Source organism: Canis lupus, chromosome 3, assembly GCF_048164855.1.
Source record: "Canis lupus baileyi chromosome 3, mCanLup2.hap1, whole genome shotgun sequence".
NCBI lineage: Eukaryota > Metazoa > Chordata > Mammalia > Carnivora > Canidae > Canis > Canis lupus.
This window is the reverse complement of record NC_132840.1, coordinates 82614961-82640310: the sequence shown is the minus strand read 5'-3', so window position 1 is coordinate 82640310 and position 25350 is coordinate 82614961. Positions and strand designations below refer to the sequence as shown.

The 25350-nt window shown below is 41.9% G+C and overlaps 1 long non-coding RNA gene across 1 annotated transcript; it reads right to left on the bottom strand.

The window, feature by feature from the left end:
• Positions 1-201: 201 nt before the first annotated feature.
• Positions 202-1360, bottom strand: LOC140625613 (uncharacterized). Its single transcript, XR_012024958.1, has 2 exons — positions 1225-1360; positions 202-538 (listed from the first exon to the last, which is right to left on the bottom strand). It is a non-coding gene; the product is annotated as an uncharacterized lncRNA (long non-coding RNA).
• Positions 1361-25350: the final 23990 nt, after the last annotated feature.

The window sequence follows — 25350 nt, the reverse complement described above, 5'->3', positions numbered from 1 at the left end:
TGGGTTTGTATCCAGGCTTTGCTACTTAATAGTTGTGCGACCTTGGGCAAGTTATTAGCTAATTTTTCTATGTCTCTATTTCCCCCATAATAACAGCACCTACCTTAGCTGGTTGTTGTGATTCTATTACTACCTAATGTTTATGATGGAGCTGGAATAGTGTCTGACTAAGAACAGGTACTTTATAAAGTCACCTGCTCGATTTTTATTATTATTGCTTTTATTATTTTGTTTTCATGACTTTATTTTTTTAGCTTCTCTTCAGAGCATGCACTGAGGATCTTTGTTGGTCCATTTTCAATAACCACATCTTCAGGACAACTGGAATTTCTTTCAACTTGCACTGTGATGGTTTTCATTTTATTTTGTTAATTCATGCCTTCGCCTCTGGGATATTTTTCCTTGTTTGCATTACTGGAGCATTTCTTCTATTACTGCAAATGTAGTGTTATCTTCAGAAGACCTGACTGTGGTCAGCTTGCACATGATTTCTTTTGCTTCTTCACTTCCCCATTCTTCAGAATCTGACAGGAACATTCTAATAGGAAAGGTTTGGCAACAACATAAAAATAGCTCTCTCTGCAGTTTTACTCATCAGCTTGTCTGATATTTTTGTACTTAAACTTTGCCCAGAGTTCTCTGGTTTTATAACGCCTTCTATGACACGTATTTTTTGCATCGTCTTAGAGGGAAAGTATTTGTTTCATCCATCACATCTTTTTGAATAAGTAACCCCTGATTTCCCCCTTTGAGGATATTCTGCAGTTTTCTCTGAAGTACAGAGATACAAACCAAGAGCAAACAACACCAAAAACCCTTCCTTGGCCTCTGAGTGCTCTGGCTGCCCCATCCCGTGTTCTTGTCATACTTGCCAGGCTTCTCGCCATGTTTCCTGGTACAGCTTTCTAGCTGGAACTTAGAGGTTTTATTGATCTCTGACAGTATCATCTTCCTGTTTCTTTCAAAAACTGTGACTAATACCTCCCCTCCTCCTTTATACTAATTGTTTCCGACTTTCTCTCACTTGCCATCCACTGCCAGAGGTAACCCAGTCACCCTTGTAACTGAAGGCTCTGCATTGAGGCCTGCCCCCTGCCCCCATAGCTTCTCTTCTCCACGAATCCCTCCATGTCCCCTAACTTTGTGAGCTGCCAGGGCTCCTGCTACATTATTTTATCCTTCCTGCTTTGAATAATAACCACATTCTGTTCAGTCCTACCTTACCTTGTGTTGTTTTGTTTTTTCCTTCCTTTCTCCTCAAGGAGCTCTACACAAATGCTCTGTGTCGCATCTCCTTCGGCACTACCTCACCCTGCTGTCCTGTCTCCAGAGCTCATGGCCACCACCCTCTTTCTTGCTCACTGCCAGAGGGTTGTGGTTGGAGCTTTGATTCTTGCTTAAACTCTTCATCACTCATCGCTTTGATCCCGTCTTTGCAAATCTCTTCCGTTTGGTCCTTGATTTTTGCTATTTCTGCTCAAATTCCTTCACCTTTTCTTTTTCTTTTAAAGAATTCTATTAAATGATTCCACAGCTGGAAATATCTATTTACTTCTTTAAAGCTGGTGGCTTTATATTTTCTCTCAAAAGCTCATTTGTCCTTTCTTTCTTTCTTTCTTTCTTTCTTTCTTTCTTTCTTTCTTTCTTTCTTTCTTTCTTTCTTCTTTCTTTCTTTCTTTCCTTCTTTTTCTCTTTCTTTCTTTCCTTCTTTCTTTCTTTCTTTCTTTCTTTCTTTCTTTCTTTCTTTCTTTCTTCTTCCTTTTTTTCTTTCATTCTCCTTCCTTCCTTCCTTCCTTCCTTCCTTCCTTCCTTCCTTCCTTCCTTCCTTCCTTCTTCCCTTCCTTCCTTCCTTCCCCTCTCCATCCTTTCTCTTTCCTTCCTGTCTTTTTCTTTCTTAGTCTCTGAAATTTTTGGAAGTGATACAGGGCATTCCTCATTTCTCTTATATTTCAAATTTGTTCTTGTTTTAACAGGAATTTGTTCAGCCTCTATGTACCTCTGTCAATTTGTCTGTATCTGAGAAATTTAAATTATTCTTCACCAGAGAATGACTAAAATAGGTACTGCTTTCCTATTAACACTCCCCAAACGCCACCACTCTGACCATAGAGCCAACCTAGTGTATGTCTTCACTTTTCTTTGTCAGCATATGTCACTCTGAGGCCATTTTCACAAGTAGCTGATTCTCACCAGGTGCATTAGAAAGCCACTGTTGATGCCATTCTTCTTGCTGTGTGTAGGTTTTATTATAAATATAACAATAACTATTATTAATGTTATTTTTCAGTAAAAATAAATTTAATGAAGATTTAATGGTGACTAACACTGTTCTAGGGATTTTCTTACATGAACTTTTTTTTTTTAATCTTTGAGGCAGGTAAAGTAGAAGCAGAACAATTTTATAGATTTTTTCAAAGATAGAGATTTTCAGAAACACAAATAAGGATTGGAAAGAAGTGACCGATTCATCAGCAGAAATAGAATTCAAATGCGTGTCTCCCAATTTCCACTCTGCCACATCAGTAGCTTTTTACCTTAACTTTCAAAAAAAAATCATGAAACATTTTAAGCACACTGAGGTATGGAGAAAACATCCACCATAATCAATTAAATTTTATTTTACTTATTTTTTCAAGGACTTTATTTAGTTATTTGAGAGAGAGAGAGAATTAGAGAGAGAGAGAGAGAAAGCACAAGCATGGGGAAGGGCAGAGGGAGAGGAACAAGCAGACTCTCTGCTGAGCAGAGAGCCCTATGTGGGCTCCATCCCAGGACCTCGGGATCATGACCTGAGCTGAAGGCAGATGACCGACCAACTGAACCACCCAGGCACCCATAATCAATCATATTTTAATATTCTGCTGTATTTATTTCAGAATCATTAGTACTAGTAGGACTAGTATTTGTAGTAGTAGAACTTGTAGTATTTTACCTAATTTAAATATTACCAATACAATTAAAGACCTCTGTAGACTCCACAGTTCAATCCCATTATATTGAATTTGTTAAATTACTGTTCTCAGCTAATAGAGCCAAGGTGGAATGTTGTGCTAGAGGAAGTGTTTAGTGTTTACTGAATGGCTTTGTGATCTTGTTTGTTTTGTTTTATGTTACTAAGAATTTAGTTTCTTTAATCAGTTTGTTATTTAGTTTCTCTGTGTGGCATTCATAAACAGTTGACGTCAGGGTACCTGAGGATGTGAAGAATCTCTCTGCTCAATACAGAAGTGGATGGGAGAGGCTCTCAGGTTCCCAAAAACTGGATAGTAGTTTGCATTTTGCAGTGCTATTCAAATCATTCTTTATTCAATTCAGTAATGTTATCATTTGTGAAGGATGGGGATAAACTGTATAACATCTTTGTGTTCACAGTGAGGAGCTCTGGATGATTTACAGAACCTGCTTTCAATGAACAAAATGTACTTGTAAATTTGGCTTTTGTTTCTGTGACTTATGAGGGATGTGCAAAGTGGAATTAATGTAGAAGTTGGTAGCATATTCCTAACTCTGGAGCTGGATTTTAGGATAAATAAAATACAGAGTGCATATTATTAGAATAGCTAGGGCAAGAGCTAACAGGGGCTATTCCTGGAGGTACTAGTAACTGGGTACTAGATACTAGGTACTGGTACTGTGCTTCTAGAAGCCATGGACCTGAGCCTTCGGGATTAAGAAGACTGAAGGAAAATTTACCCAGTTAGGGATTCCTTGATTTATGAGGGGTATTGACAATTCAATAAAAGGAAGAAATGTTCACAAAACGAATGTTATAACAAAGAGTCAACAAATAGTATCTTGATTATAATAATAAAGCTAATAATTACTGTATGCTTACATGAATCAGGCACCGTGAAAACAGCTTTAAATATATGTCCTCATATAATTCTGACGATTACCCTATGAAGTATTCTCAGTTCCATTTTATAAATAAAGAAACTGAAGCTTAGAGAGTTTCAGCAACTTATACAAAGTCACCCAGTCATTAAGTGAATAGAAAAACTCTGTCTACATCTGGTGATAGTCTCCACCACCACACAGGAGGTTGCCCTTTCTCCCCACAGAGCCTGTCAAATCCTAGTATTTAATGTTTTTAATCTATTAAAGTTGCCAAGCAAAGTAGGAAAAAATTAAATCAGAAAATGAAAGACTTATCTGTTCCTCTCTATGTTCCCACAGCAAACACCACATATTAGCCATCCTGTCCCGCTTATATTGGATTTTCAATCATTGACCTTTTGTGTGTTTCATTATCCCATCACCATTATTTTAATCTTATACAGCACCAAGGGTGTATAGCACCAAGTTCTAGCAAAGGGAAGTTCAGGATAAAACATGTTTTCCTCTAGCTGAACAGTCTCTAAGATTAGTGGCATTTGAATACTTTGTTGTTTATTTATTGGGCAATACACCCTTCCTCAAAGGAGTTAATTTTTGTTTTTCTTTTTCAAATAAGATCTAATGGTGACTACAAAATTAATGCTATTTCGAGAATGTCATTGTGTTCTTAGGATATCAAAGACAACAAATGGAGTTAGGTTTTCTATGAGCACAGCGCCTGGTCCATAGCAAATCACCAATAAATGTCCTTTAATATCATTGTTATCTTTTGCAAAAGAAATTGTGACAAACTACTCATAGCTGGAACAATGTGAGAAGGAGTTATACGGAACCCAAAATGCATATTGACAACCTTCCATAGACTTCTGATTTAACTATCATGGCACAAAATATACACAACGAAAAACATGAGCTAGCTGAGTACATGGTAAATTTTTTCTTAGGCTAAAGACTTGTTTAATGCTTGCAACATAGAATTTCTAATAGAAATTACATTAACCAGGCACTTATTTATTTCTGCTTTAAAAGATAACCATGCATTAAATGAAGGAAGGCCCTTTGCTCCTATAAGAGCTTATATTACATGAAAATATGGCCTCAGGCTGAGTCCCTGCTAACAGTAATTTTCATAGTACTTACCTAGAATTTCCACACAAATTATTTTAGCCTTGAGAACGCTCTAATAGTCTAGCTGCAGCAACTTACAGACAGGGAAACTGAGAAGAGGTTAAGTGAATTACTCAAGGACGTGGAACAAACAGCCAACATTTTCCATCTCCAAATCGTTGTTTTGAAAATTTAGCCTCACATCTGTGAGTGTGAAGCACATTACCAGATCTAATTACCATAATAAACTGAGGGAAATCCACTTCGGAACAATAAACTATTATGCTTGGATAGCAACAAACAATTAATCATTACCAAATTAATAAATTTGTAACATTTGCATCTTAATTGTTTGACTACAGTTTTGCCTTTGCGGTTGCCCAGGACACCATAAAGTTCAGAGCTCTCCCTGCAGGAAGCATAATTGACAGACACTCCATCTGCTTATCTTGGGGACTCCAGCTGTGTCTTTCCACCTACTGCCCTCAGCCAATGACTGAGCAGGACTGGGTACTAGGGTTGACCCATTTTTGTGGGACCTGGGACTCCTCACAGGTGTTAGACTCACAGCAGGGGTCCCAGGCTCCCCCTATCTTTTTCTGCTCCCCCTCCAGAAATAAACGTCTTCTATGTCCACTCCCAATTTGGCATCCACTTTCTGGTGGTATGAAATTATGCAACTTGTATCCCTGCCCTCCCTCTTCATATCTGCCCCCCCACCTTTGAATTAATTGATTGGTTCATTCTCATGTTCCAATGAATGTACTCCTTTTTTGTGTGGAATGTTCAGAACCTAGGCCCAGATCCATAAAGGTGCATCTGCAAAGGAGCTGGTTGACAATGACAGAGGATTCCAGGCTTTCTCCAGCTTGTTTACTTATTTGAGAGAATATTAATGCAAAATCAAAAGTGGAAATCTGTGCTTAAATCAACATAAAAGCTCTCCTAGTGAATCTTTTCTTTAGGTGTGCAGAGGACATTAGCATTTTAAAGGTTTTCAGAGGGCCTTTCTCAGGACAAGACAAAAGTAAAACCTGTTTAAATGTATTTATCTATTTAACTTTATTTACAACCTTTATTCTTTTCTACAGAAAGGGATATTGCCCCGGGGCCATATCTAGTACCATCCTGTATTCCCCGGGCCCTCACTTCCAACCACAACAGTTTGACCCATGTTCAGGGGCAGTGTTTCAGGGTAACGCCTTCTAACTACATGTGACCCTGTGCTCCAGTTGGAGCTCAAGGTTGGTAAGAGTCCCTGCAAAGAAGACTCTTGGCTCTTGGACTATTTTTTTTTTATTTGGATATTTAAAACACACTAATAATTTAAAGGCTACAACTTAAATATTATGCCAATACATGCGAGTTTTCTAGAATCTGATGTACCATCACTTTGTGTGTTTATGTTCCAGGGTATAAGATCTGCCTATTATGTTGCCATTTTACTGCCTATTTCTTTTACAGACTCTCAGGTGAAAACTGTGTTCACCCAAAACAGAATTATGCTCAAAATACTTTCTCCCTCACCTCAATGAAAACTATCTAAATATAATAATACTTAAGACTAGACCTATCCTAAATAGAATCTTATGACACCCTATTTTACAGAGAGAGAAAAGGATGCACAGGGAAGTTTTTGTTTTTGTTTTTTAGTAATTGCAAATGTCACTTAGCCAAACAGGAGGAGTAGGGATTGGAACCCAGGTGGTTTTACTCTTAACCACTCCTGACTATCACGTCCCAAAATCATGGGAATCCACTCAGCCATGCGATTCTAAACAATAAGATTAGAAGTTAGAAGCCAAAGGAGCTTTAGTTTCAAATTCTGACAGAAAAGATTTTCAACATAAAATTCTTTACCCAGATAATTGATCAGATGTGGTGATGGACTATTCCAGATATGTTGAAACTGAAAAATTAACTTACTACTCCCTTTCTTCAGAATGAGATGAGAATTTGTTGTGGAACCAAAATTTAAGGAAAAGGGGTCAGAAAGAGGAAATTATATTCAGCAAAAGAGGTACCCAGCACATGTGACCCAAAGGAATATTCAGGATAGTAGATGGGTAGGAGATCTAGAAAGAAAACAATATGTACTAGAACAGAAGCACAGGGGTGGGAGTTCATGAAAAATATAGATTTATTTTAGAATATGGAGAATAATATTGATAGGCCTGAGGCAGAGATATTGGAGCTCTTGAAAAAATATCAACTATGTTGTTCACAGAACCCTAGGCAGATGAAAAATTATGAGAACAATTAGTTCCAGAGACAATGGCCATGAAAGGTGTGTAAGAAAGGAAGGGTGCAAGAATGGACAATACTTGGATAGTCATAAGAATGTAAACTCATTGATTTAAAAGTTGTGATTTAAAAGTTGGGATGGTAGTGGTGTGGCAAAGGTAAATCCTTTTCTCCAAAGCCAGTTTGTCAATACTTCATGCTTAAAGCAAAACAAACAAACAAAAAACTTGCAGGAGGCTCTCTCATTTTAAGTTTTTGAATTATCTTACATTAGAGACTGTTGACAGTTATTGCTGACATAGCAACATTATTTAAAAATTAAAAATGAGGAATGCCTGGGTGGCTCAGTGGTTGAGCGTCTGCCTTCGGCTCAGGTCATAATCCTGGAGTCCCGGGATTGAGTCCCGCATCAGGCTCCCTGCATGGAGCCTGGTTCTCCCTCTGCCTGTGTCTCTGCCTCTCTCTCTCTCTCTCTGTCTCATGAATAAATAAATAAACTCTTTTAAAAAATTAAAAATGAAGATTTTTTACTATGTGTTTCCCAATTTATCAATGAAGAGTCTGGAGCAGGAACAGAACGGGGTGAGAATTGAGAGAACTTTTGTTTCCTCAGAGCACAAAAGTGGGTCTTTCCTATCTTGGCTTGGGGATTTCTAAGATTAAGGTGGACAGACTCTAGAAGAGGGAATGTGATACACAACTTGAAACATCTGTTATCAGTCCTCAGATCAGGAGCCATGGAGAGAAGGTCACCAAAGGTCATGACTTTTTCTTCTCTGTCTGCTCCTGTCAGTGCAGACACATGGCTGAGCTGGCTGAACTGAGCTCCACCTCTGGGTTGGAAGTGGGGAGAGATGCCTGCCTCTCCTCCACGCCACCCTGGCTCCCCTCACTAGGAGATGGGAGTTGCCAATGGAATTGGCTGTGGGCAATGACTGGGCCCATTAATCATGTATGTGACAGGCATCCTATCTCTTCGATCTCTTTTGGATGACCACGTGAGCAAACGGAGGGCCTGATTATTTAGGGTCTGTTTAGTGCTCTGTTGCCCTCTGTCCCCAGACCGCGACATGCATACCATCCATCGATTTGTGTGTCACATCTTTAATTTCAGGAAGCTGATCAGAAGAAAGGTCCAAAATCCAGATTTTGGCTTTGGGGCAGATAGATCCCAGAATCATGTCTTAGCCCAATTTGGACAATACTGCCATACTCAAGGCAGGTATGGAAAACTAACTTTTTCAGAGAGCTCCGTGTTGAGTTTTGGGCCCTTACCACACTTACACTAAAGTGATTCTCTATGTCTTACTTGGCCAGGATCCCTTCACATTTGTCCCTTGGGAACCATATGATGAGGGAAGCAGGGTAGATAGTTTGCAAGGCAAGATTCAGGCATTCCTGGGTCCCAGATTCTAAGAACCCATTTCAAACAAACCAACAAACATCCCTAAACCTACATATCTTCATTTCTAACAGGGACCATGAAGAACAATCACACTTATTTTATGCGAGACACTGGTTTATATACAAATGTAAGAAGCCAACAACACATTGTTGATAATCATGTTCTCTCATAAATCCAATGCAAGAGAATAGACGTGCTACTGCTATTTATTACAGATCTAAGGATGCTTGTAAAAGCCTCTTCAAGCTGCTCTGGAAATCTAGGTTGTCTTGAAAAATCTCCATTGTTTTCACATGCTTTTACAATAAAAAAATAATAATGATTTGAATTCTTTTGATGAATCAGAAACAAAAGAATGCATACATGAAAACCAAAAGAATAAAAAAGTAAAGCTAAAAAATGCAAAGCTTATGTTAGGGAAGGAATTAATAAATATTAGTATTAGGAAAAGAGACGGTGTTCCAGTTTACCAGCATTAGTCTAAAGGGTGTAGCTTAAAAAAAAAAAAAAAAAGGTGTAGCTTTTGTGACCCAAATAATTTCATTTTAAAGATGAAGCTCATAGTCTCTCTCCTCAAAAGTAGGGGGAGCTCTAATCTTATGCAACAAAATCATCATCTAAATTCAATAGATGAGATACTAGCACAGGATTTTTTTTTCATATAGGTACTTACTAAATTACTGTGAAATAAATATTACATGGATATGTGTAGAGGTTGGATGGAAGTATTGGTCTTAATTTCCTTCATTCTCAGAAAATCAAATTTTGTCACTTAAACATCAATTTTCTTGGTAATTCCCTCCCAGGAATCTGGAAATACCAAATTTATCTCTCACCATTCTAAAATTTTAATTTCAGAAATGGGTCCAACTCAAAGCAACACTCACTGGGAAGACATGAGGTAGGCCTACTGGGAATGTGTCTAACAGCAGTCCCTGACTTCTCTGCCATAAAATGATTTAAGTTGAGTGATTTTTCTCTTGGAAGCTCCTATTACTTATCCAGCTTCATTTTTTAAGCCTAAACATTTTACGGCAAGGAAGTCATTCAAATGTGTTGAAATATTAGTCTCCCAGTGAAGACTCTTAAAACAACATATTATTTCAACACTCCCTGCTTCAAGGACCAGTTGTTTCAACATTCCCTGAGTCTCAACCCATATCACAGGCAAACCTTTCTCCTGCGTGTTGTCTGAGGATTTACATTTCCATCCCTTCGGAAGGGAAAGACTGTGATTTTGGTCTGGCTATGATGGACACAAGGTTGGAGCTGGGATTTTGAGCATTGGTTTTCCTCATTGGGTGAGATCCAATCTAGTCTTGCTATTTGTGGTTTCCTTACCTTTGTTTCTCACTTTCCTCTGTTATTTTAGAAAAAAACAAAAAGTTAACATAGATTAAAAAGGGAAATCCACCTAGATAAAGGAGATGAAGAGGTACAAAATTCCAGTTATAAAATAAGTCAAAGAGGTGAAAAGTACAGCATAGGGAATATAGGCAATAATACTGTAATAATGTTGTATGGTGACAGATGGTGACTGTACTTATGGTGAGCGCAGTGTAATGTGTAGGCTTGTTGAATCACTATGCTGTACACATGAAGCGAATATAAGAGTGTATGCCAATTATACTTCAATAATTTAAAAAATGAAAATCCACTTGGAAGTTCCAACTATATCGACTTAGAGAAAAATCTCAACTATCATCCCAAGCCTGTTTATCAAATGATCACGAATTTTTTTCCCCAGGTAATAAGGAGGTCGTTGCTTTAACATAAGTAACACCTTATTCAGGGTTTGGCACAATTTCAAGAGTTAGAATGTATTTTTTCAACCCATGGGTTTTATTGTTTACTCATTGACTCCCCATAATAAGCATCACCAATGATTTTTGCTTTATTTTTATTACAATAATAAAGTTACATAACCTAAACAAATATTATGTAAGTGCAGAAAATGTGTCTGTCACTATTCCAGACGCGGTGAAGGAGATGCCGATCGATGAATGACAATGCCTGCTCCACTAGGTCTGCCAGGGGAAATAATAATTAATACATGACCGACTGTCACAAATACTGCACAAAGGTACAGATAAAATACCGTGGGGATACAGAGGGAGGAGGCATGGATGGATTCAACAACTTCTGATAGGAAAAAGATATATCAATACTGCATTATGTCAAAATCACCCTCAGAACAACCTGTCACATTTTCCCCACTTGTCCTCACAAAGACAGTCCATTTTTGACTCATAAGCTCTTTATCACCCTCCTGTCACATCCCACACTCAACTCTCTACAAATTATTGTCTGCACTTTGAAATTGGTTTCATATGCCCTCTCTCCTCTGCTACCCACTCACCCTTGAGATGGCCTCCTTACCACTCAGTAATGAGGGGCGTTGCCTTGTGGTTAGTAGAGTGTAGGTCAGGCCAGGAAGCCTTGTGTGAAAGAGGAGTTGTTGGTGGTTTGGCTTAGAGAGAGAGCAGAAGTCTTGCCAAAGATCGCTTTGCTGCTGCTCACTTTAGAAGTGATGGATGCTGGCCACAAGGCTGTTTTCCCCATAGGACTTTTTAAAAGTTCATGAAAAATGACATTATTGTGCCTGCAGATTATCTTGGCAGCCCCCTCCAGATCACACACAGAGTGCACACCCTCCTTTGGCCAGAGGATATTGAACATCATTTCTACTGACCACAGATTTTGAAGCTCTGTGCACACTCATAATTGGCCTTTAAAGGCCTTCTCGTAGCAGAATAGTCTGAAGCATTGCAAGGTTTCCACACATCAGCATACATAAGTCATATACACCACACCTCTACTGCAACCCGCAGATCTGGCCACATGATTCAGTCCCTCACTGTTTTGTATTTACAAAGTCTCTGCTCACCCTGGAGTCCAACGCTGAGAAAGGCAAGAGTTCATTCCTAGTTGAATTCCCAGAATATCTTTGAAGCTTCTCTTGCTGCTTTTTCAGGGTTCCCCCCCTCCTCTGTACAAAAGGGACACTGTCTTACCACATAGAAGTCTTGTGTGTCATAAACAAAATGAACCCAGAGAAACAGAATGATAAGATGAAGAACAAAATTCCCACTACCTTCTGCTCAATTGCACAACCAAGCAAGAGACAGAAGTCTGACTTTGTGCTTAGTAGGCATTAGAAAAGACAAGGTATTCAGGATTGGAAAGTAAACAGATGATCTTTGGGAGCAACTTGGGTCCACTTCCTCAGGTATTTGCTGCAGGGCACTATCTGAGTGTCAGGCACTCAACTAAATACTTGGGATTCTAAGATGTGTGAGATGTGGTCCCTCACCTCAAGGAGGAAGGGAGAAAGTCACCAATCCCTTGCAGTGCAGTGTGGTAGGTGTTGAAACAGCTCGGGATGCCCAGTTGCTCTGGGAGCATGGATGCAACTCCCACAGGCAGAACCTAGTTGTGCTGCATAAGGAAACTGGGACGGCCTTCAGGGAGGGAAAAATATGTGAGGTCATATTTAGGGAGGAGTATGACAATCTCTTCAATCTACACATGGAAGAAAAATGAGACCCAGAATGACGTTAATGACTCATTTCAGGGCCAACATATAATGAGCCAGTGTCTCTAAAGTCACCTAAGAACCAAGAAAGAAGGATAAGAGGGTAAACAACTGAGCAACTTCAGACAGACTGGGGGTATTTGACGCAGCTGGAACACATGAGGGAAGTGTTCAATGCTTTTGAGCAACAGCATCAATGGTTACCCCTAGAATATAAAAAATAGTGAAAGGGAATAAAGGGGAAAGGAGAAAAAATGAGTGGTAAATATTAGAAAGGGAGACAGAACATGAGAGACTCCTAACTCTGAGAAACGATCTAGGGGTGGTGGAAGGGGAGGTGGGTGGGGGGTGGAGGTGACTGGGTGATGGGCACTGAAGGGGGCACTTGATGTGATGAGCAATGGGTGTTATTCTAGATGTTGGCAAGTTGAACACCAATAAAAAATACATTTATAAAAAAAATGGATACCCCTAGAATCCTTTGTAATGGAAGTCTACCCCAAGAAGACAGCAAAGATGACATGAGGATGCATCAGAGCTCTTTGAACCAAGCTCTGCAAGATTATATATAATATAATATATATATTTAATATACTTGTTATTGTTTTTGCTTGTAAGAAAATGTATTATATTCTTATCCTTGCTTTGTCTTGGTTCCAATTAAAAAAAAAAAAAAACTTCATCAGTGAAAGAACGTTCTAGGGATCCACACAGTCGCCCACGGCAGTATGGACCATCCTTTATTCAATTAGTGTACTTCTGTGGATTAACCGCTGCAAGAACTATACTCCTGGAAGGCTGGCAATTCATAAAAGGATGCTCAGTTTGAAGGGCATGACTGGAGCTGGGAAACCAGGAACCAACGGTGGCCTCTATTTCTCTGTCAAGAGCCCCATGACCTCCTCTCTTTCTTGTTTGAAATGGCCTGAAGCTTTCTCCGAGTCTGCAGCTATTCCCCAAATCATAGCTGGTCCTTCATCTGTGTGACCACAACACTTGGCTCAGCCCACTCTTGCCCCTACTGACGTACTTAGCACATTGACCATTGACTCTTAGCTAGCTCACGCACCACATTCTCCAAAGACTGTGCATTCCTTGAGGGCTGTGACCGTGCTTTGTTCCTCTTCTTCCCAGAACATTTCATAGTGTGTGTCTCACAGTGACAGTCAATAAATGCTTGCTCTACAGAGGCCTGTCTCTACTTTCAAAGTACACATGATTATTGCACCCTTGATACCAACCTCGTCATCTCTGAATTATTACAATCATTTCAGGCTCATCTCTGGTATCTCTTATCTTATATGGACTTCCCTGTTCCTCTTATACCCATCTCTAGTATATTATTTTTGGAGTGTCTGTAGTCATGATTTTTAAAAAGATTTATTATTATTATTATTATTTTATTATTATTATTATTATTTAGAGAGATTGAGAGAAAGAGTGTGTGTCAGTAGGGGGAAGACCAGAAGGGGAGGGAGAGGAAGGAAGAAGGAATTTCAAGCAGACTTCATGCTGATCACAGAGCCCAACATGAAGCTGGATCCTATGACCTGAGATCATGATCTGAGCCAAAACCAAGAGTCAGAAGATCAAACAGCTGAGCTACCCAGGTGCCCCCATAGTCACCATTTTTTTAAAGATTTTATTTATTTATTCATGAGAGACACACAGAGAGAGGCAGAGACATAGGCAGAGGGAGAAGCAGGCTCCATGCAGGGAGCCTGATGTGGGACTTGATCCTGGGACTCCGGGATCATGCCCTGGGCCAAAGGCAGATGCTAAACCGCTGAGCCACCCAGGCATCCCTAGTCACTATTTTTAAACAGAAGCCAGATCACACCATTGCTCTATCTACTCAAAACCTTCCAACAACTTGCCACCTTACCCAGGATAAAAGCCAAATCTTTACATAGGCACGTGAGACCCCGTAGGACCTGATCCTGCACAGCCTCTTCCGACTCAGCTCCTCCCCTGTTCCCTCACTCTGGGTACAGTTTACAGCACCCCCTTGATGATTCCTCCATCACATCCTACCAGGAGCCACTTTAGGTCCCCTCTTCTTGGAATTCTTGTCTCCAATAACTTCATAGCTCCTTCTGTACTTCCTTCAAGTCTTGGCTCAAACACGAGCTTATCAGAAATATCTGCCCCCCAAATCCTCTACAAAATAACAGAAATTAAGTAGAAGTAGTCCCCTTTCAAAGTACACCCGTCCCCTGATTTGGTGTTTTTCACAGTATTTCACCATGAACATTTGTTATATATTTTATATTCATTTGTGTTATTATGTGTCTTACACGGTGTGACTATTACATCAGAGGCTTTCAATTTTTTTTAATTTTTATTTATTTATGATAGTCACAGAGAGAGAGAGAGAGAGAGAGAGGGGCAGAGACACAGGCAGAGGGAGAAGCAGGCTCCATGCACCGGGAGCCTGATGTGGGATTCGATCCCGGGTCTCCAGGATCGCACCCTGGGCCAAAGGCAGGCGCCAAACCGCTGTGCCACCCAGGGATCCCGGCTTTCAATTTTTTGCTCATTGCTGTATCTTCAACACCTAAAATATTGCTTGATGCTCAGTAAGTGCTGAAAAGTGCTTTATAAGTGAATTCATAAATAAATGGAAAGATGGCAATGATTTCCCACCCATTTACCCCAGTTCTATCCAGTTCTTGTGGCTTGCTCCCTTTGCTATAGTACCTCTTTTTGTTTGTTGCCAAATTGGCCACAAATTCTCTACTTTGTTGGAGTTGACCTTTGCTTTCCTATTTAAGTTAACATGAAATGTGCCCCTATTTTAGGAAGGTGAGAAAAATTCCTATGGATGTGGATGGGCATTAGAGGTATCAATGAAAATTCACAATTTCTAAACTATGTGTGTCTGTGTGTGTCCATGCTCATGTGTGTGTGTACATTAACGAATGTATATGCATGTGAATGTGTATGTTCACCTGCATCTGTCTGTGCATGCAGATATTTCCTAGCTCTGTCTACTTGAAGGGTCCAGAGGTAAAGACATCCCAGGAGCAATGACTGTGCCTCTTGCTCGAGTCTTGGTCCCTAACAATAAAGAGAACAAAAATCCTCAGGAAACAAGAATCCTCATAGGAATGGCTGACAGGGTAGGTACAGGAAGAGCCTAGAGTATCTTGTGTCAGGAAGTAAGGAAATGCTTAAAAACATAATGAGAACATGTCACAAAGAAACAAGAGCCAGCTTGAAAGGGCTCCCAAATCTGAGAGCATCACAATGATTGCGGAACCTTAATGAACTATAAACAATTGAAAATAAAAATCCCATAGATTCATTAAGTCCAAACAGAAATTAAATAGGTGAATAAGGGGCTCCTGGGTGGCTCAGTTGGTTAAGCATCTGCCTTCCACTCGAGTTGTGATCTCAAGGTCTTGGGGTTGAGCACCATGTAGGGTTTCCTGCTCAGAAAGGAGTCTGCTTCTCTCTGTTCCTCTGCTCCTCCCCCTGCTAGTATTCTCTCTCTCTCTCTCTCTCTCCAAATAAATAAATAAAATCTTTTAAAAAATAGATAAACAAATGGGGAGAAGGAGGGCTTCTGGTTATAGTAGGATGCTGGATGCTGGCTATTAAATGCACAGGGAAGGCTGGAGACAGAACATCATCATTTGCAACCATCACAGTGACCATTGGATGAGGCAAGAGTGTTAACGGGGATTAGGTCTTGAGTGGAATTTTGAGGAAGAGCAGGACACCTGCAAGATTTTAAGTATCTGCCACCAGCTTGCATACGGCTGCAAGGGGAAAAGGTGGCAATCGCACAGGGGAGAAATCATGCACTTTGAGCCAGTGATCAAAACTACCATCCCCGTTAGGGACAGCTGGATGTCACACGTGCCGTGCATGATGTCCCAAGAATACAATCCCACCAAGGTTGCGCGCTGGGTGAAAATGCATGGTCCCAATGTACACATAAGAAAATGTCAGACAAACCCAAAATGAGGAGAATTCTATCCTTTAAGAAAAGTTGGTAAGTGATATTGTTCAAAATTATCACTGTGGTCGGAAACAGGGAAGGCTGTGGAGGTTTTCTAGATTTGAATAAGGCTAAAAGGACCCAAATAGTAAATGTAATACTGTACCTAACCTGCATCCTGTACCAGAAGAGGAAAAGTGACCTTCACGAACTCCCTGAGACACTTGACAAAGATGGAAACACCGTGGCCAACTCGTGTTACACCAACGTCGAATTTACTGAAGTTGGAAACTATCCCATGACTCATGTGAAGGCATGTTCCTGCTCTTTGAAAACACACACTTAGGTGATGAAGGTAGAGATGAACATGATTTTCCCTCGAATGTTTCAGAAGAAAACAAAGAAGCTACGTGAGCCTATATAGGCAGAGCAAATGATAAGGTGAATCGGGTCACATGTCAACCCGAGGTGAATCTACACAAAAGGCATATGGGTGTTCTTGTGCTATTTTTATTATCCCATTTTCTGTAAGGTTGAGATCATTTCCAAATAAAACGTTTATTTTAAATGCACTGCCACACATTAGGGAAAGCTGTCTCCCCAGCATCTCTGCAGACCTCCGGGACCGTCCATCCGACCGAGCCCCTGCCTGGAGCTCTACTGAACTCTCTGTGTCCCTGGGGCCGTGAGGTTGCTGTGTCTCTGCGCCCCAGGTGGAGGACACCCACAGCACCGGGTGGGTGCGCAGGATACCTTTATGGAGGGAGGGCTCGGACACAGAAAGGGCCGTCTTATCAGAGAATAATCAACAATTCAAAACTCTTTGCAAGATACTCCCTTTCTTATCTTTCCCCGGGCACCTGCATCAACCAGGTAGTTCTCTCTGGCTTTTGTCCTGCTCCTGCTGCACTACCTTTCCTCTGCTCCCCAGGCTGCTCAGGATTAAAGAGAAAGATGAGGAGACCTTACAAACCTATTTGAATGTTTATTTTATCCCCCAAAACCATGCAAAGTGCTTTTTGGACTCAGTGTTTTTTTTTGTTGTTTTTTGTTTTTTTTTTTTAAAGATTTTATTCATTTAGAGAGAGTGTGCATGGTGAGGAGCAGAGCACAGAGCGAGGACAAGGGGACTCCCCTGGGAGCACAGAGCCCGACATGGGGCTCAATGCCAGGACCCATGGCCCTCAGATCTTGATCTGAGCCAAAACCAAGACTCAGCACTTAACCGGTTGACTGAGCCACCCAGGAACCCCCAGACACAATTTTTATTTAAAATTTATAAATCCTCAGGACATAGGTACGACTGTGATTTCCATTTTCCAGGCCACGCGACTTGGATTTGTCAGAGTGCTGGCTAAGGTCTCCTGCTGGTTTGCAAAATCTCTGAGCCTCTCTACCTGCCTCCATTGAGAGGACTACTTCCGACTCAACGGAAGGCGAACAAAACAAGTTGCGAGATGTCTGAAGAGAGAAGTAAGTGTAGTGTAGGAGTGGCTGCATGTTTTTAAAAGTACTTAATTTGCTATATTTTAATTGGCGGCCCTGGAACAACTGAATTAACGTGGAAAGGACTCTGCTGCCATCTAGTGGACCCTCCGCGCTGACCCGCGATTTCCTCGTGCTCAGGAAAGAGCCACACCTGAGAACACCCCGCGCAGGTGCAGGTACGGGGTCCCTTCCACCCTTACCCCACGTCGCCCCACGCAGGTGCAGGTACGGGGTCCCTTCCACCCTTACCCCACGTCGCCCCACGCAGGTGCAGGTACGGGGTCCCTTCCACCCTTACCCCACGTCGCCCCACGCAGGTGCAGGTACGGGGTCCCTTCCACCCTTACCCCACGTCGCCCCACGCAGGTGCAGGTACGGGGTCCCTTCCACCCTTACCCCACGTCGTCCCACGCAGGTGCAGGTACCGGGTCCCTTCCACCCTTACCCCACGTCGCCCCACGCAGGTGCAGGTACGGGGTCCTTTCCATCCTTATGCCACATCCAGGGGCAGAGGCTTTTCAAGCACAAACCGTATTACAGCGACTCCTGGAAATTCACCCGTGGTGCTAATGCCTGTCACCGATCACGCTGTCATGTTGGAGCATTTTCTTTAATGATTAGCACTATAAGACAATGTATAAAATTATTTTTTACATACTCTGAATATTTAATCTTCATAATATACTTGGAGAGTAGATATAAGTATGCACACTTTATAATTAATCAAAGAATTTGACTTTTTCAAGTCTCTATAGTTGGGTAACGATGAGGCTCACACAGAAGTTCATTTCTTTTTTTTTTTTTTCTAGATTTTATTTATTTTTTCATGAGAGACACACAGAGGGAGAGAAAGGCAGAGACACAGGCAGGGGGAGAAGCAGGCTCCATGCAGGGAGCCTGACGTGGGACTCGATCCCGGGTCTCCAGGGTCACACTCTGGGCTGAAGGCGGCGCTAAACCGCTGAGCCACCCGGGCTGCCCTGAAGTTCATCTTAATTCAAGCCCAGGCTTCCTTCCCTCCTCCCCTCCTCTCTCCTTCCCCCTCCCTCTTTCCCTTTCTCCTTCCTTCTCCCCTCCCTCCTTCCTTCTTCCTTCCGTCCCCTCCTCCCGTCTCTTCCACCTTTCCTTCCACTCTTCCTCTCTTCTTCTTACATTTTCCCTCCCTCCCTCCCTCCCCTTTCTCTTTGCACAGGTGTGTGTCTCCCCTGGGGCAGGATCTGCCGACAGGCCGGTCTCCCACCCGGCAGCACGAGCCTGGCCCCGGAGACCTAGGGTGTCTAAGGGGGTGCTCTGGGGAAGCCTTGTTCCCCTGACACAGTTCTGTCTTTCCCTTGTCCTGCTCCTTCCTGCAGTAACGACCCGACCCGTGCCCCAAGCTATAGAATGAGCCCCGGGACATCTGGGGCCGATGTGCTTGAGCCTGTAAGCGGGCGCCCCCAGGACAGCTCATAGAGAGGAAAAGCGGCCCTTTCCTTCGATTGAGCTATTGGCCACCGTTTTTCTGGAACATGCACCTGCAGCATCTCTGGCTGACACAGTGCCCACAGCCCCACTTCACCGTATATACTTTTCTATCAAAAATATACATGAGGTTTGAGAGAGAGAGAAAAAAAAATCAAGAGATAGAAGCCATTAGGGGAACAGAAAGCATATCTTCTCTTAAATAAGACTTGATAATAGCCTGCAGAGTCAAACTAGGTTAGTTTTGTAAATCATTTTCTGAAACCCTCAGGCCACAGACATTCGACCAGACCAGAAAATAATAGCCTTGACCCTCGCCCCCATTCCTTCCTGGCTGCTCCTTGCTATCGATTCTTTCTTCCTCATGAACTGGCTCCCTGATGCTGAGAAGGGACACAAAGAGCTCTGTGCAGCGAAGCCATGACCGGTGTTCGTCCTCACTGCCCTGGGAAGGTTCCCGCAGAGGCAAACAAGGCTCTGCCTCCTTCATCAGATCCACGTCTCCGGAGGCCCTCCGTGCCTCTGGCAGCTCGGGGGCCCTTAGGGCCTCTTGTCATCTCCAGCCTCTGGGGACAGCCAACCAAAGACCATGAAGGCTGTAATGCACCCCCCCAGCATGCATTTGATGTTTTGGGGACTGCAATGCATGACTCAGAGAGTGGGCTCCCAAACAGGGGGTTGCGAGTGGGGAGCGCAGGCTCATCAAGGCAAAACCACAAGGTTACATAAGTTGTTTTGGAAGAAGGATGATTGGTGCTGGCAGCTACACCCACCACCTAATGCGGGATTGGCTTTTTTAGTCAATAGGTGTGTTACCTTATCTCTACTTCAGCACAAGAAATGTGTCCCAGGAGGTGGCCTAGGTTGTCATAGTGAAGTTGTCATTGACAAGCTGTAATTGACAAAAGTAAAAAAAAGTCTCTCTACTTTAAAAAGTGCAGTAGGAGAGGTGCACAGGGCCAGCCTCCTCGATATCCTACGGACCCTACTGTGACCGACCCTCTTAGCGCCGCTTACTTCACTCTGGAATCTTCTGTCATAGTGTGAAGCCCCCCAAGTCCCCTGGAGACTTGCCTCCCACCTCCCGTTCCGAGCCCTGTGTGGGGTCTCAGTTCCCACTCTGAGCCTTGTACCTTTTCACCCCGGATTCCAGGCTGCATGGACAGCATCTTTGATAGGACTGCTCGGTTGCTTCATGTCTCCCTCGGCTTCATGCCATGCTGCACGAGAAGCCCTCTGTGTTCTGAGTGGGACTTCCGTAACTCCAGACCCAGACCCGTCAGGGTTTAGATTCCCAGCAATGTGGTTGTTTTCATACAGACTAGTTCACATGTTTTAAAATGCTGTGTCATCTACTAAATTAATTTCCTGCAATTCCTTCAAACACTAGGATGTTCCTACTGGGGGAAATCAAGGACAGACACCTGCAGCCGGCCTCCTGAACCCGCCCCATTCCTCTTTCTATATGGCAGGGTCACACGTCCACGGGGCAGCAGGGCTGCCTCTGACCCAGTGGTAACAGCTACAAAATAACGGGTCAGTGGTTCCAGCTGGCAAGGGTTTCGGTCCAGCAGCTGCCAGATGGGCAAAGCTCAGCAGTAATTCTTACAGCCGCTCTCGGGTACAGGGTTAAGTCCTTCTCGGAGAGCCCAGGTCAGTGAGCCTGTGGCTGATAGCAAGAAAAAAAGTTCAAATGGGCTATGTCAGAGAACAGATGGCAAGATCTTCCTATCTACTGGGAGAGTCTATACCCTTCCAGGAGCCAAGTTCTACAAGCATCGGAAAACTTAATTATTTCTCTCTTTTTTTAATTATTTCTTTTCTACTCCCAATATCTATGCTAGTGTTAACTATGTCCTTTCCTCCTGGTGTTTTCCAGGGAAGACACAGCAGCAATGAGCATTTGGAACATTGGCCATGGTTTTCTGGCTTCTGTGACTACAGAGCGTGTCCTGGTCTAGATGGAATGTGAGGTTGGAATGTCAACTGCTATCTTTGTTTGTTCTAAGGATGTGGATCAAACCTGTCTAGCTTATAGAAATGAATTTTGCTGTCAGGTGGCAGGTTGCATACCTAGATCAGAGAAGCCACCTTGAAAATAATCCCCTGGCTAGGAAATGTGACTGGGTTTACCCATTCTTATTGGCATCGTAGGATTTTGGAATTAGCAGGATCAGCATGGTCTGTGGATTTTCAAGCTGTGCTCCCCAGAATATCATGGGACCAGAGTCCATGTAGAAGTTGCAGGGGCAGAGAGGTCAGGCAATTGTGCAGCGTCTCCCAACCACTCACCCTTCCAACCAGACAGCTCTCTGGTTATTGATTTCACACTTTCAAATATAGCAAAGTGGGTAGGAGCCCAGAATGTTCAATCCAATGATGGAGACTGATCTTGAGTGATATTCAACACCTATATGCTTCCATTTCTAAAATAAAGATAATAATCACATTTTACATAGCACTTACCAGGTGGTTGGCATCATTATAAGCACTTTATATTTATTTACTATTAATCATTTGATTATTTACGTTTAATGTGAGAAGCTCTGTTTTTAATGTGAGACGTACTGTAGCAGAAATCCTGTGCAAAAGTGTTAAATTCTAGAGACAGCTCACAAGTAAAGGAAGTACGTATATTCGGAGTGACCTCGGAGAATTCCTTAAAGTTCTCATAAAATCTAATACTTTTTGCAGGTTTTTTTTTTTTTTTTTTTTTTTTTTTTTTGTGAATCTTGGCTTGTCTAAGTTTTCCTGACTCTTTGCAAGTCAGCAATTGCTAATGAGCCTCAATTAATGTTTCATTTTTCTCCTGAAGTGTGCTGGTGGAACAATTTTAACTCCCTCACCTGGCCACCTGAAAATTGATGGTCTCAATATCAGTGATCAGAACCCTTAAAATCCATTCATTCTTTATCCAACGTGCAATGACTTTTTAGTAGCTGACATCTTTTGAGTTTCCTATTTATTCACTATTATTTACTATTGGGTTTACAAGATTCTAGTCTGAGCACTCCACATATATTAAATCATTCAGTGTTCAAAACATGCTATGATAGGGGCACCTGGGTGGCTCAGTGAGTTAAGTGTCAGACTCTTGATTTTAGCTCAGGTCATGATCTCAGGCTCTTGGGATCCAGCCCCATACTGGGTTCGGTGCTGGGTGTGGAACCTGCTTAAGATTCTCTATCTCTCTCTCTCCCTCCCATCCCCCTCTAAAAAACATAACCAAAAAAGAAACAAAAACAAACCAAAACATACTATGACAGTCATTTTGATCTTCATTTTACAGATGAGGAAACTGAGGCATAATATGGCACCAGATGTGAACCAAGCAGGTAGGCCTTGGAACCCCTTTTCCTTACAGCTATGCTATGCTGATTATTTTAGGCTGGATTGTTTCCACTTTCTATTTAACATAACTGGCCCAATAAAAGTTTTGTAAGAGATATAGTTGAATTTGTGGAAAACTAAATGCCATTGGGATGCTATTCTTATTTAATATTTCCAATGAATATCAGTATTAGGGTCATTTTACTGATGAGAAAACAAGACCAAGAAGGGTAAAGTATGGTCCAAAGTTCTATACTACAACATGATAGACTGGACCCAGCCTAACACAACCTGATGGTTATAATACCCTCTTTGCACTATCCTGCCTTCCTGAGTAGGATGGCTGCTGGGGTTAATGATGATGCTGAGATGATGATGGAGAAAGCCTATCATAAGTCCTGGAGCATAACAAGGGTGTATTGTTAATTAATATCATAACTGGATTCCAGAAAGTGGGGCATTTATTATGGAGTTCTCTTGGATCAACACATGAGTGAAGGAAGAAGATGGAAGGGGAGGCAGACAGAAGGACAAATTCAGCTGCAAAGAAGCCCCAGGTAAGTCTTTGGCCAATCCCATGGGAAGCTCTGGAGTTGGAGGGGCCCTATGGAACTGTCAAAAGTTGAAATAAGGAAGCCAGTCTTTATACTCTGTATTGATCGGTCATTGGGTGAAGGCTGCCTTTGAAGGAGATGGCACTGGGGGTGAGAAAGTCCCCAAAGACGTCTGACAGCTGAAGGCTGTCTGCTGTTGGCTGAGGAGGGAAACATCCTTTATTTCTGAGAGGAGAATGTGTGTGTGTCACATTATTGCATCCACCCATATTGGTAATATTTAAAACATTCATTGTCATTATTGGTCTCATAAGGTTTTGTTTGTAAAAAATTTTCATCTTTAAATGTCTTTGAAAGTTTCTTATTTATTTATTTTTTTAAAGATTTTATTTATTCAAGATAGAAAGAGAGACAGAGCAAGTATAGGCAGGGAAGGGGTAGAGGGAGAGGGACAAGCAGACTTCCCTCTGACCAGGGACCTCCATGCCAGGTTTAATCCAGGACCCTGGGATCATGACCTGAGTGGAAATCAAGAGTCAGACACTTAACTGATTGAGCCACTCAGATGCACCGCCCCCAATGTCCCCCTTCTGCATCCATTCTTTCCTCTCTAGTTCTTCCTGCCATAACTGCCAGCTAAGTCTCACCTGTTTCACAGTCTCATCCATGTACCAATAAATAACCCCCAGACCTTTAACTGGAACATGGGGACTTTCAAACTCCAGCCTTCATGCCACTAGACATGTAGGGACTAGAGATGTCATAGAAGACACAGAATCTACTCTGACTCTGGGATTTATAGAAATAGAATTCATAAGATTTATAACCATGAAGGCCTTTAGAGAGAACGTTTGTGGTTATAAATTAGATATGGTATAAATTATAGTATAATGTGTATTTCCCTGAAAAGCAGCATGAAAATGTAGATGTTGGGGATGTGAGTGGTAGTATTCTTATTATGCAAGATTTGAGTTAAGTATGTGTCTATAAACACTTGCCTCAGATAGAAGGCATTTTAATACATAAAATGTGAGCATAAAATATTGAAAAATCATTAGCACAAAAATAAAAGATAAGAGCTGAGAAATCCAAAGGAGTGTGTGTCTGGGAGAGGGGAGGTAAATATTATCTAAATCCTAATCTTAAAATAGCTGCTGCTGCTGCTGAACACAAAAGTTAACTCTAAACTTTCTGGTGGCCAAATAGGGCTCAGAGCCTCACAGGCCTCGTAACACTTCTTCAAGGAGACCAGGACGTCAGAGCCAGCTAAATCCTGAGCTTAGGAGAGTCCCACCTGGCAAAGGTTTATCTGGGGACTTCTCTGGCAGATGGCAGACAAGGAAGTCCTAAATTTCATCTGACACTTGGTGGGAGGAGGGTTGTATGTGCATCTGTGTTGGTGTCCATGTGCATAGCTGTGTGTGCATGCTTGAAATCACCATATGTATAGTTGTGCGAATTTGTGGTGGCTTGAAATGTCTCAGTTGATCATATGTTCTGTGCCGTACTCATCGATAGGTGCCTCAGGAATATTCAACAAGCATTAACCCTGTAGGAGAAAATACTTTCCTGATATCAACTTCTAGGCAGATGACAAATGCAATTGTCCAGTTGTCACTCTTGCCCTAGGGGTCTGAACAGGATATATTAATGAGGCCTGAGCTGCCAGAGGCTCTCCAGAAGGCTACTTCTCCATCACTTAGACATCTGATCCTTCCACCTCCCAGCCACAGCCCTCACAGCAGAGGTTTAGAGCTCACAGCAAAAGTGCAGGAAGCTTGAGATGGTGAAGATTCTATGGAATGCATTTTCCTTGAAAATGTGACATTGGAACAACACACCCTGACTGCCCTTGCACAAATTCCACAATGGCACATTGGGAGCCCTAAGGGGCTGATGACATGGTCAACACCAGTGTGTGTAAGTAATATGCTCTCTGAACTTCCCCGTATCCATGATTATTGACCAAAACAATCAGAGGAGATGTCTTTCTTCTTTCTCTTTGGAAAGACATGACTGTAGCCCTAGTGGATCATCTTCAAAGGCAGAAGACAAATGTCTATGCTCCCCATTAATATGCCAGTGTGACTATTTGAAAAAAAAAAGGGGGGGGGCGGAGTGGTATTAGAAACCAATCTTTTATTTTTTTATTTTATTTTTTATTGCCAAGCAATGAGTGCTAGGATCTTTCTTTAGTAGCCTTATCCTAATAATAATAATAATAATAATAATAATAATAATAATAATAATATAATAATAATGTTTAGTGAGCTTTTGCAAGGTGCCCATTGCCGGAGTAAGCACTCTGCAGGCATAATCCCATTTAGTCCTCTAATAGCCCTACAAGGCAAATACTATTATCATCCTATTTATAAATGAGGAAACTGAGGCATAGAGACTAATTTGGTCAAGATTATTTAGCCAGCGGAGGGGAGATCCTGAC